Consider the following 8455-nt stretch of genomic DNA (forward strand, 5'->3'; position numbering starts at 1 on the left):
TATATGCTCCATATTCAATTAATAGGCCAAACCAAACCCAGCATTAAATTAAAGGTCCTGTCACCTCACCTTAAATTAATAAGCCCCAATATTAAATTAAAAAGGCCATCATTACCCCATGAATTAATGAATAGCACCCACCATTAAGTAATTAGCTCTGACCACAGTCCACAACTAAATTAATAGCCTACCTCCCACTCAATGAATTGAAATAGGCATACACAGTGCACAGTAAATTAAGATCCACATAATATAACATCATATACACCATTACAACCAAATGGATGCATGGACAAAAATACATAGAAGCGAGTATGCAAATAAATATATATATATATATATATAACTAGCAGTGCACTTACAACACCAAGGAAAGGAAACATCTGGACCAAGCTCCTTGGAGGGATCACCAGATAGACGGCAACTCATACCTCAACTGAATTGACCAAGATCATATTTTATAGTATTTAGGCTTAGAATTATTGGCTGTGGATATATAAGGTACATGGCTAACAGTGCTGTTCACTAGGACAACCCAAGAACCAAAGGTAGGTTCCTCAATGGCCATCCACTTTCTAGCTATAGCAACTTTGGCCAGGGTCAACAAAGTAATTACATAAGATGACTTTCCCAGGAAAAAATCTAGAGATTGCCCCAAAAGACAAATTTTAGGGTACATCAGGGGAATCTGAATCCCTAACATTCGAATACACCCCACCACATCTGCCCAGAGCCGCCCGAAACCTGGGCAGGACCAAAGGAAATGACAGAAGTCAGCTGATCCCTCACCACACATGGGGCAACTAAAATTCTGTCTCCTACCCAATTTCAATAGTCTCAAAAGAGTATAGTAAACTCAGTAGCTGGATCTGACAAAACCTATTGCATGAAGAGGCCAATCATCCTCATAAAGGAACCTAAATCAACTTCCCATCTAGCTTTAAGGGCAAGCAAATTTTACTGCAAAATATCAGGAAGTATGGCAGCATACAGTATTGAAATAATTTTTCGGGAGGTCAACCTGTATAAGGAGCGTAGTGGGACAGAGCTGGAGAGCAACACCCTGGGATTGAGCTTGAAGGGCATGCCTTAGCTGCAGGTAGCTATAAAATAATCGGTTCAGGAGCCCAAACTCTGGGCCTGATTCATTAAGGATCTTAACTTGAGAAACTTCTTATTTTAGTCTCCTGGACAAAACCATGTTACAATGCAAGGGGTGCAAATGAGTGTTCTGTTTTGCACATAAGTTAAATACTGACTGTTTTTTCATGTCTTCAGTCATCCCCATTAAAAAAACATAGAAATCAGCAGAATATCACCCATAGAATGTATCCACTCACAAGATACCTGGGTGTAAATGTATTATACTCCGATTTTTTCAACTCGCCGGAAATCGTTGAGTTGACAGCTAAAATTTAAAGCGGCGCTGGCTCTTAAAGGCAAGTTTACAAGCCGATTTCTGGCGAGTTGAAAAAATCGGAGTATAATACATTTACCCCCTGGTCTGGTGTTGAGCTGACAAACACCTACCAAATTTCCCAATACCCAAGGCATTCATTAATAGCCCTCTGAAACCTGCTCAGTTAAATAAACACCCACCATTTGAGCAAATAAGGAAAGTGCATTTACCATCAAAAATAATGAGCCAACAAATAAATATTAGTACCTTACAGAATCCCTAAACCCTCCCCGTATATCCATATCAAAACTGGATATTCTTCAGTTCTAGAGATACTAAATCAAAAACTTATTAAGATTTAGTGAAGATTTTTTTAGTAAGAGAAGTGAGGAGGACACAAAAGCCATTGTTCCACAAAAACTCCTTTGCACCTCTCCTGTTAAAAACCCCAAAACATTTGAGAGAAGGCGAGGAAAAAAAGGTAGAAGAAAATTTTCAGCCCCCAAAAAAAACTGGGTTAGTTCCTAAAGGTGTTTTTAAGTTTTCTTCTAAATTACTGAATCCCAAAGAATTATCTATTTTGGGGAGGGATTTGAATTTTGCACCCAGTTCAGAACCGTATATGTTTGATCTATACATTGAATTAAATCATTAAGTTAGAGATCTATGTGGACAAAAATATTCTATGATAAAACAATTTATACAGAAAAAGATGAAGGATTCTTTAGCTATATTGTTAAATGGGACAGATCATCAGAGTTTGAACATCCTAGAGAAACTATGGGAAACAATATCTTATACAACAGTCAAGACCTCTACCCTTCTCTCTGGTATTGGCAATGGACAAGAGATAATATTGAGGCTCCTTTGTTAGAGGGTTGGGCATCTGATAAGTTTTAATTAAAGTCTAATTTTTACCCTATTGGTCATAAAAGTGCTGCAATTCAATGTTTTTATAAAGCTACTAAAGATGCTCAAGCTCGGTTCCCCCCGAACCTAGCAGATCCAAGTACCGAGCTGAGCCAGCTCGCTACTTTTGCGCGCCCTCAGAATTGAAAACAAGGCAAAACGTCATTGTTAGGTTGTCGGATCTTGCGAGTTTTGGATTCTATAAGTACCGCCCTCCACGGCGATCCAGCACCATTTCACAGAGGGACACAGAAGGGGTAGCACAGTTCTTGGCAGTCTGTAGAGCAGTTGGGCAGCGTCATAGGTAGAATAGAAAGAGGAGGGGTAGCATGTACTTCAAAGTCTCCAGTGACATTCAGGAGAGCTCCATTGCTAATTGTTATTGCTGAAATAGAAGTAATAGGTCTAGCAGGCTTGGTCTTCTAAATCTGCAGTCACATAATGTAGAGTATTATATAGGTAACACACAAAGAGGAGAGCTCCATTGCGCCATTGCTAATTGTCATTGTTGAAATAAAAATACTAGGGCTGGCAGGCTTGGTGTAAATCTGCAGTCACATTGTACTGTGTTATATAGGTAACACACAAAACGGAGAGCTCCATTGCTAATTGTCATTACTGAAATACAAATACTAGGGCTGGCAGGCTTGGTCTTCTGAATTTGCAGTCAAAGTGTACAGTGTTTTCAAAATGGATTAACAGCAGTACACAGAACAGCAGGAGCACCAAGCAGCTTCTGGCACCATGATAGTAATCCCTCTATATCATCTAGTAAAGCCTATGTTGAAGTGCATAGTGTTTGTAAGTCAGGGAAACCAAAATGTAAAAAAACACCTTTCACCTTGGTCAAGAAAAAAAGACTTGTAATCCAGGCAAAGTTATCGGCAGGAAAAAAATTGCCAACATGCCATTCTACACACGGAGTGGCAAGGAAAGAATGAGGCCTTCGCCTTTCTCTATGAGTGCTAGTTCTTACGTGGGGACACATCTTTTTAATTTTGAACACATCAGCCTTTGTAACAGCCCTCTGAGCACAATATTTACCTTTACTGAGGTACTCAGCTCCTCACTGTTATACTTAATCCTTGTGCAAAATCTTTTAAAAGAGAGCAATAGCCATCTCAGAATGTTGCCTTAACCATATTACCATAATTTCCACACACTCTGTCAACAAAGTCTAAATAAATTGCCTTTATGCACAATAATTATGACATCCATAAGTCCATGTCCTTACAGCCCCATAGCATTGTTCTTTGCTGCAAAGCTTTATCATAACACCACCAAGTCAAAGTGGAGAGCATTGTTGTAAATGTCTTTAACCAATTTCAAAATGTTTTCCTCACCTGATTCTTGTCCAATCTTCCCCCTTTCATCATCATCATCATCATCATCATCACCATTTATTTATATAGCGTCACTAATTCTGCAGCGCTGTACAGAGAACTCACTCACATCAGTCCCTGCCCCACTGGGGCTTACAGTCTAAATTCTCTAACACATACGCGCACACACACACATAGATACGCACACACAGACACACAGACTAGGGTCAATTTGTTAGTAGCATATACTATAAAGTTCTCCTCAACTGTAATTCTACAAGACTCCAGCCTGGAATGGTTCAGTGGAATTTTTAACAAACTGGAGGATTATTATTATTATTATTATTATTTATTTGTTAGGCGCCACAAGGTATCTGCAGCGCCGCACACAGTACTAACAGTAGACTATACAGGGTGAAACCATACAGAACAATGAACAAAAAGTACCAATACTTCAGAAACTCCAGCCAGTCATATGCCATAAAGACGGAGCGGAAGAACAGGTATGGAGACAGGAGGGGAGGGGGCCCTGCTCATACGAGCTTACATCCTAAGGGAGGGTAAACAGACCAGGTACAAGAGGAGCCAGTTGAGGCAAGAGGAGAGAAGGGAGGACGAGCTAAAGGGAGGAAGATGGGGGTTAAGTAGATGGTTGGTAGGCTTTGAGGAAGAGGTGAGTTTTGAGTGCACGTTTGAAGGAGCACAGAGTAGGAGAGAGACGGATGGAACGAGGGAGGTCGTTCCAGTGAAGGGGGGCTGCACGGGAAAAGTCTTGGATTCTGGAGTGGGAAGAGGTGATAAGAGTGGAGGAGAGGCGGCGGTTGTTGGCAGAGCGCAGGGAGCGGGCAGGAGTGTGAATCGAGAGGAGGTTAGAGATATAAGGGGCAGAAGAGTTGGAGAGAGCCTTGTAAGTGGTAGTGAGGAGTTTGAAAAGAATTCTGTAGGGGAAAGGGAGCCAGTGTAAGGCAAGGAAGAGAGGGGAGGCAGAGGAGGAGCGGCGTGAGAGGAAGATGAGTCTTGCGGCTGCATTGAGTATAGAGCGGAGGGGGGAGAGACAGGAGTGGGGGAGGCCAGTGAGGAGGAGGTTACAATAATCGAGGCGGGAGATGCTGAGTCGGTGGATGATAGTTTTGGTGACATCCTGAGAGAAAAGGACGGATGCCGGCGATGTTGCGTAGTTGGAAGCGACAGGCTTGGGCAAGGGAATAAATGTGGGGGGCAAAAGAGAGAGAGGAGTCGAGGGTGACACCCAGGCAGCGAAGTTGGGTGACAGAGGAGATGGTGGTGTTATTGACGACAATAGAGAGGTCATGGTGGGATGGGAGTCTGGGCGGAGGAAAGACAATGAGTTCAGTTTTAGAGAAAGTTTTTGAGAAAGCGCTCGGACATCCAGGAGGAGATGGCGGAGAGGCAGTCGGATACCCGAGCGAGGAGGGTGAAGGAAAGATCAGGAGAGGAGATATAGAGTTGAATGTCATCAGCATAAAGGTGATACTGAAGACTGAAGAAGGAGATGAGAGCACCAAGGGAGGAAGTGTAGAGCGAAAAGATAGGATTCCCTTACTCTGTTGTTATGCACGTTTTGTCGCTATCCAATAACGATTGTTGAATCTCGATTTGTGTTTCCATAGCACAAAGTAATTTAATATGCAAAAGTAGCTGAATAACAATGCGAAATAAAACAAGTACAGCCGTTACTTATTGCAGGCACTCTGGATCCAGTGAACAGTCATTCAGGTCTGAAGGCTGTGGTCAAAGAAGACTGGTCACTAAGCCCAGAGCCCCTGCTTATATGCAGTCAGTGAATACAGTAAAACAATGCAGATGAAGTGGCTTGCTTCTATTGGTCCAGGCTTCAGGAAGGTCAAGTGTAGTGCAGGTCATAGGCCAGTTCAAACCATAATATCCAAAGGAGGGGGTCATCTCTCCAGGGGATGTGCTCCGACTTTCCCGCCAAGAATCCAGTTTCAACTAGTCTATTAGCATTTCCCAGTCTGTATCACTTTAAACATTTATTCCCTAACATCGCTAACTAGAGTATGCAATGTGCGATCCCTTCGGCAAATGAACCGGACAACTGCTGATGAATAGGGGATTAAAATTATACCAAACATGACACAGTTGCTGCACCCTGAACCTTTGTCTTTACTAACATGCATATAACTTATAATATTAAACATAAATACTACTATATTTCGACATAAATAACTATGTGTTGCAACTACAATTAATGTGTACTAATTACAAATGTGTATGTTCATGTGAATGTGTGTAAAATTGTAAAACCTGTTATTGCTACGTGTTGCGGCTGGATACGCCCTTATATGCCGTAGCATGCTCTACGCATGATTTCAGACAAAGACAACCAAATCTGCTCGATATTAATTGAAATGGCTTTATCCAATTTGTTGACTTCGACACTGCTCATGCCCTAATCTATTGCTAGCAGGGCCCCCATTGTTGACTCACCTGGCTTTCTAAAACATATTGGCTTACTCTACCAAAATGTCTGGGAGGCTCCAGAATTTCGATGAGTCCTCCCAGAAGAGAAGGCACTCACTCTGATCCTGGATGGAAGTGGTGCTTAATGACGTGAAACAAATAATTAATCCCCACCCCCTCCTTGCTTAATGAAGCAAAATGCATCATTAAGCCCTGCTTCCGCCACGCAATGCGGTAAATGATGATAGTGCATTGGTGTACAGTGATGCAATGAAATCAATGCGTCCCTTCCACAATTGCTACCTGACCTGAAAGGTGGCAAGTATGATTTAAAACTTGAACTTCAATGAAATGTGATTTATAGCTATGTTGTATATAATTAAATATAAATTAGCCTTAACATGTATTTCATTATAAAATAATGCTTTCCTAATATTTTACTCTAGGTTTTTTTTAATTGAATTGCCAATAAAACACATTTGACCATGATTAGATCTCTCCAGGAAGCAATGAAAGCTGCATGCTCTAATATTAATAAAATGAAAAATGATACATAAATAAATGTAGTGTTAATTGTTGTAATTTTAGAGTTAATATGCCCCTCTGGCCGGTCCCATATTGAATATTTTGGGCCAGCATAGGCTGTGATGCGAGCTGCCTCTCTAAGGTAATAGGCAGGCACGTTTATACAGGCAGCGCAGCCTCTTGCCGTGCACGTGTGCATCTCCGCCCCAACCTCTACTTCCCCTGTATCGCTTCTCGGCCTTTTGACTAAGATCAGGTGTAGATGTTCATGTACACAGTGGGGAGTAAAGGCAACCCCTGTAGGCGATGGGCCATCATCTGTTCCTCTGGCTATTAGGCCGGCAGCAAGAAAGCCTGGGACAAAGTGCCCACGGATTGATGATCCAGGGGTGCCTGAAAACCATTTGGGGACTGGTAACCCTCACTGTGAGAGAGTACGGCACGTAGCACATTTTTCCTACTTATTATCTGCACTTGCGCTCCTTTGTCCTGGCCTTTTGGCTGGGTGGGAGAATTTTTTAATGTTGCCTAGCCGGAAGGCACTTTTTTTCTTCCAGTTTGTCACTGCACTTTTTATTTTTGTTTTTATCATGGATGATGAGTTGAGGGCGCCCTTATGGATGTCCAACAATCCTCAAGATCTAGTTGTTTGGGGTTTCTCTGAGGTTCCCATCTCTCTGAATCTCCTGATGCATCTTCAGTGAAGTGGAGGGGGGTGGGGTGCAGAAGACTCTGGTGCATTGGGGAAAGCTTAGGCGGAACCCAGGGCTAAAGGGAACTCCTCTAGTCTTGCGAAGGGTCCCTTAGGGGGCAAGACCCTTGCTACCTAAGAGATCTTATGGTTCCGGGGATTATGATAGAGGGGCTCTTGCTCTTTTGAGGAGGGCCTGAAGTAGCTGCACCCCAGAAAGAGATAAGCGCTAAACCCTGTGAAAAGGGAATTGTTCGCAGGATTTAGGGCTTCTCCCTATTTATAAAGGCCCAGACAAGTAAAGGCTATCAACTGCTATACCTGCTATCTGGTGTATTTGCATGGGGAAAAATATTTACCCTCCTCTCTGCTGCTCTGTGCTCCATTCAGACTGTCTGAAATGCCGGGTGTGACGTCATCATGTCATGCCCAGCATTCATACAGTCTGGAGCAATGGAGCACAGAGCAGCAGAGAAGACCAATGAGCAGCATGACACAGAGGGATTAAAAAATTGGGGGGGGGGGGCCAGCATGGCACAGAGGGGTTAAAGAAAAGAGGGACAAGCAACATGACACAGAGGGGTTAAAGAAAGGAGGGACAAAAGCAGCATGGCATATGGGGTTAAAGAAAAGAGGGACAAAAGCAGCATGGCACAGGGGGTTAAAGAAAGGAGGGACAAAAGCAGCATGGCACAGGGGGTTAAAGAAAACAGGGACAAAAGCAGCATTGGACAGGGGGTTAAAGAAAAAGGGGACAAAGGCAGCATGGCACATGGAGTTAAAGAAAGGAAGGAGAAACGCAGAGGCACAGGGGGTTAAAGAAAGGAGGGACAAAAGCAGCATGGCACAGGGGGTTAAAGAAAACAGGGACAAAAGCAGCATTGGACAGGGGGTTAAAGAAAAGAGGGACAAAGGCAGCATGGCACAGGGAGTTAAAGAAAGGAAGGAGAAATGCAGAGGCACAGGGGGTTAAAGAAAGGAGGGACAAAAGCAGCATGGCACAGGGGGTTAAAGAAAGGAGGGACAAAAGCAGCATGGCACAGGGGGTTAAAGAAAGGAGAGACAAAAGCAGCATGGCACAGGAGGTTAAAGAAAAGAGGGACACAAGCAGCATGGCACAGGGGGTTAAAGAAAAGAGGGACAAAGACAGCATGGCACAGGGGGATG

This window comes from Mixophyes fleayi, chromosome 6 (assembly GCF_038048845.1).
Source record: "Mixophyes fleayi isolate aMixFle1 chromosome 6, aMixFle1.hap1, whole genome shotgun sequence".
NCBI classification, from domain to species: Eukaryota; Metazoa; Chordata; class Amphibia; order Anura; family Limnodynastidae; genus Mixophyes; species Mixophyes fleayi.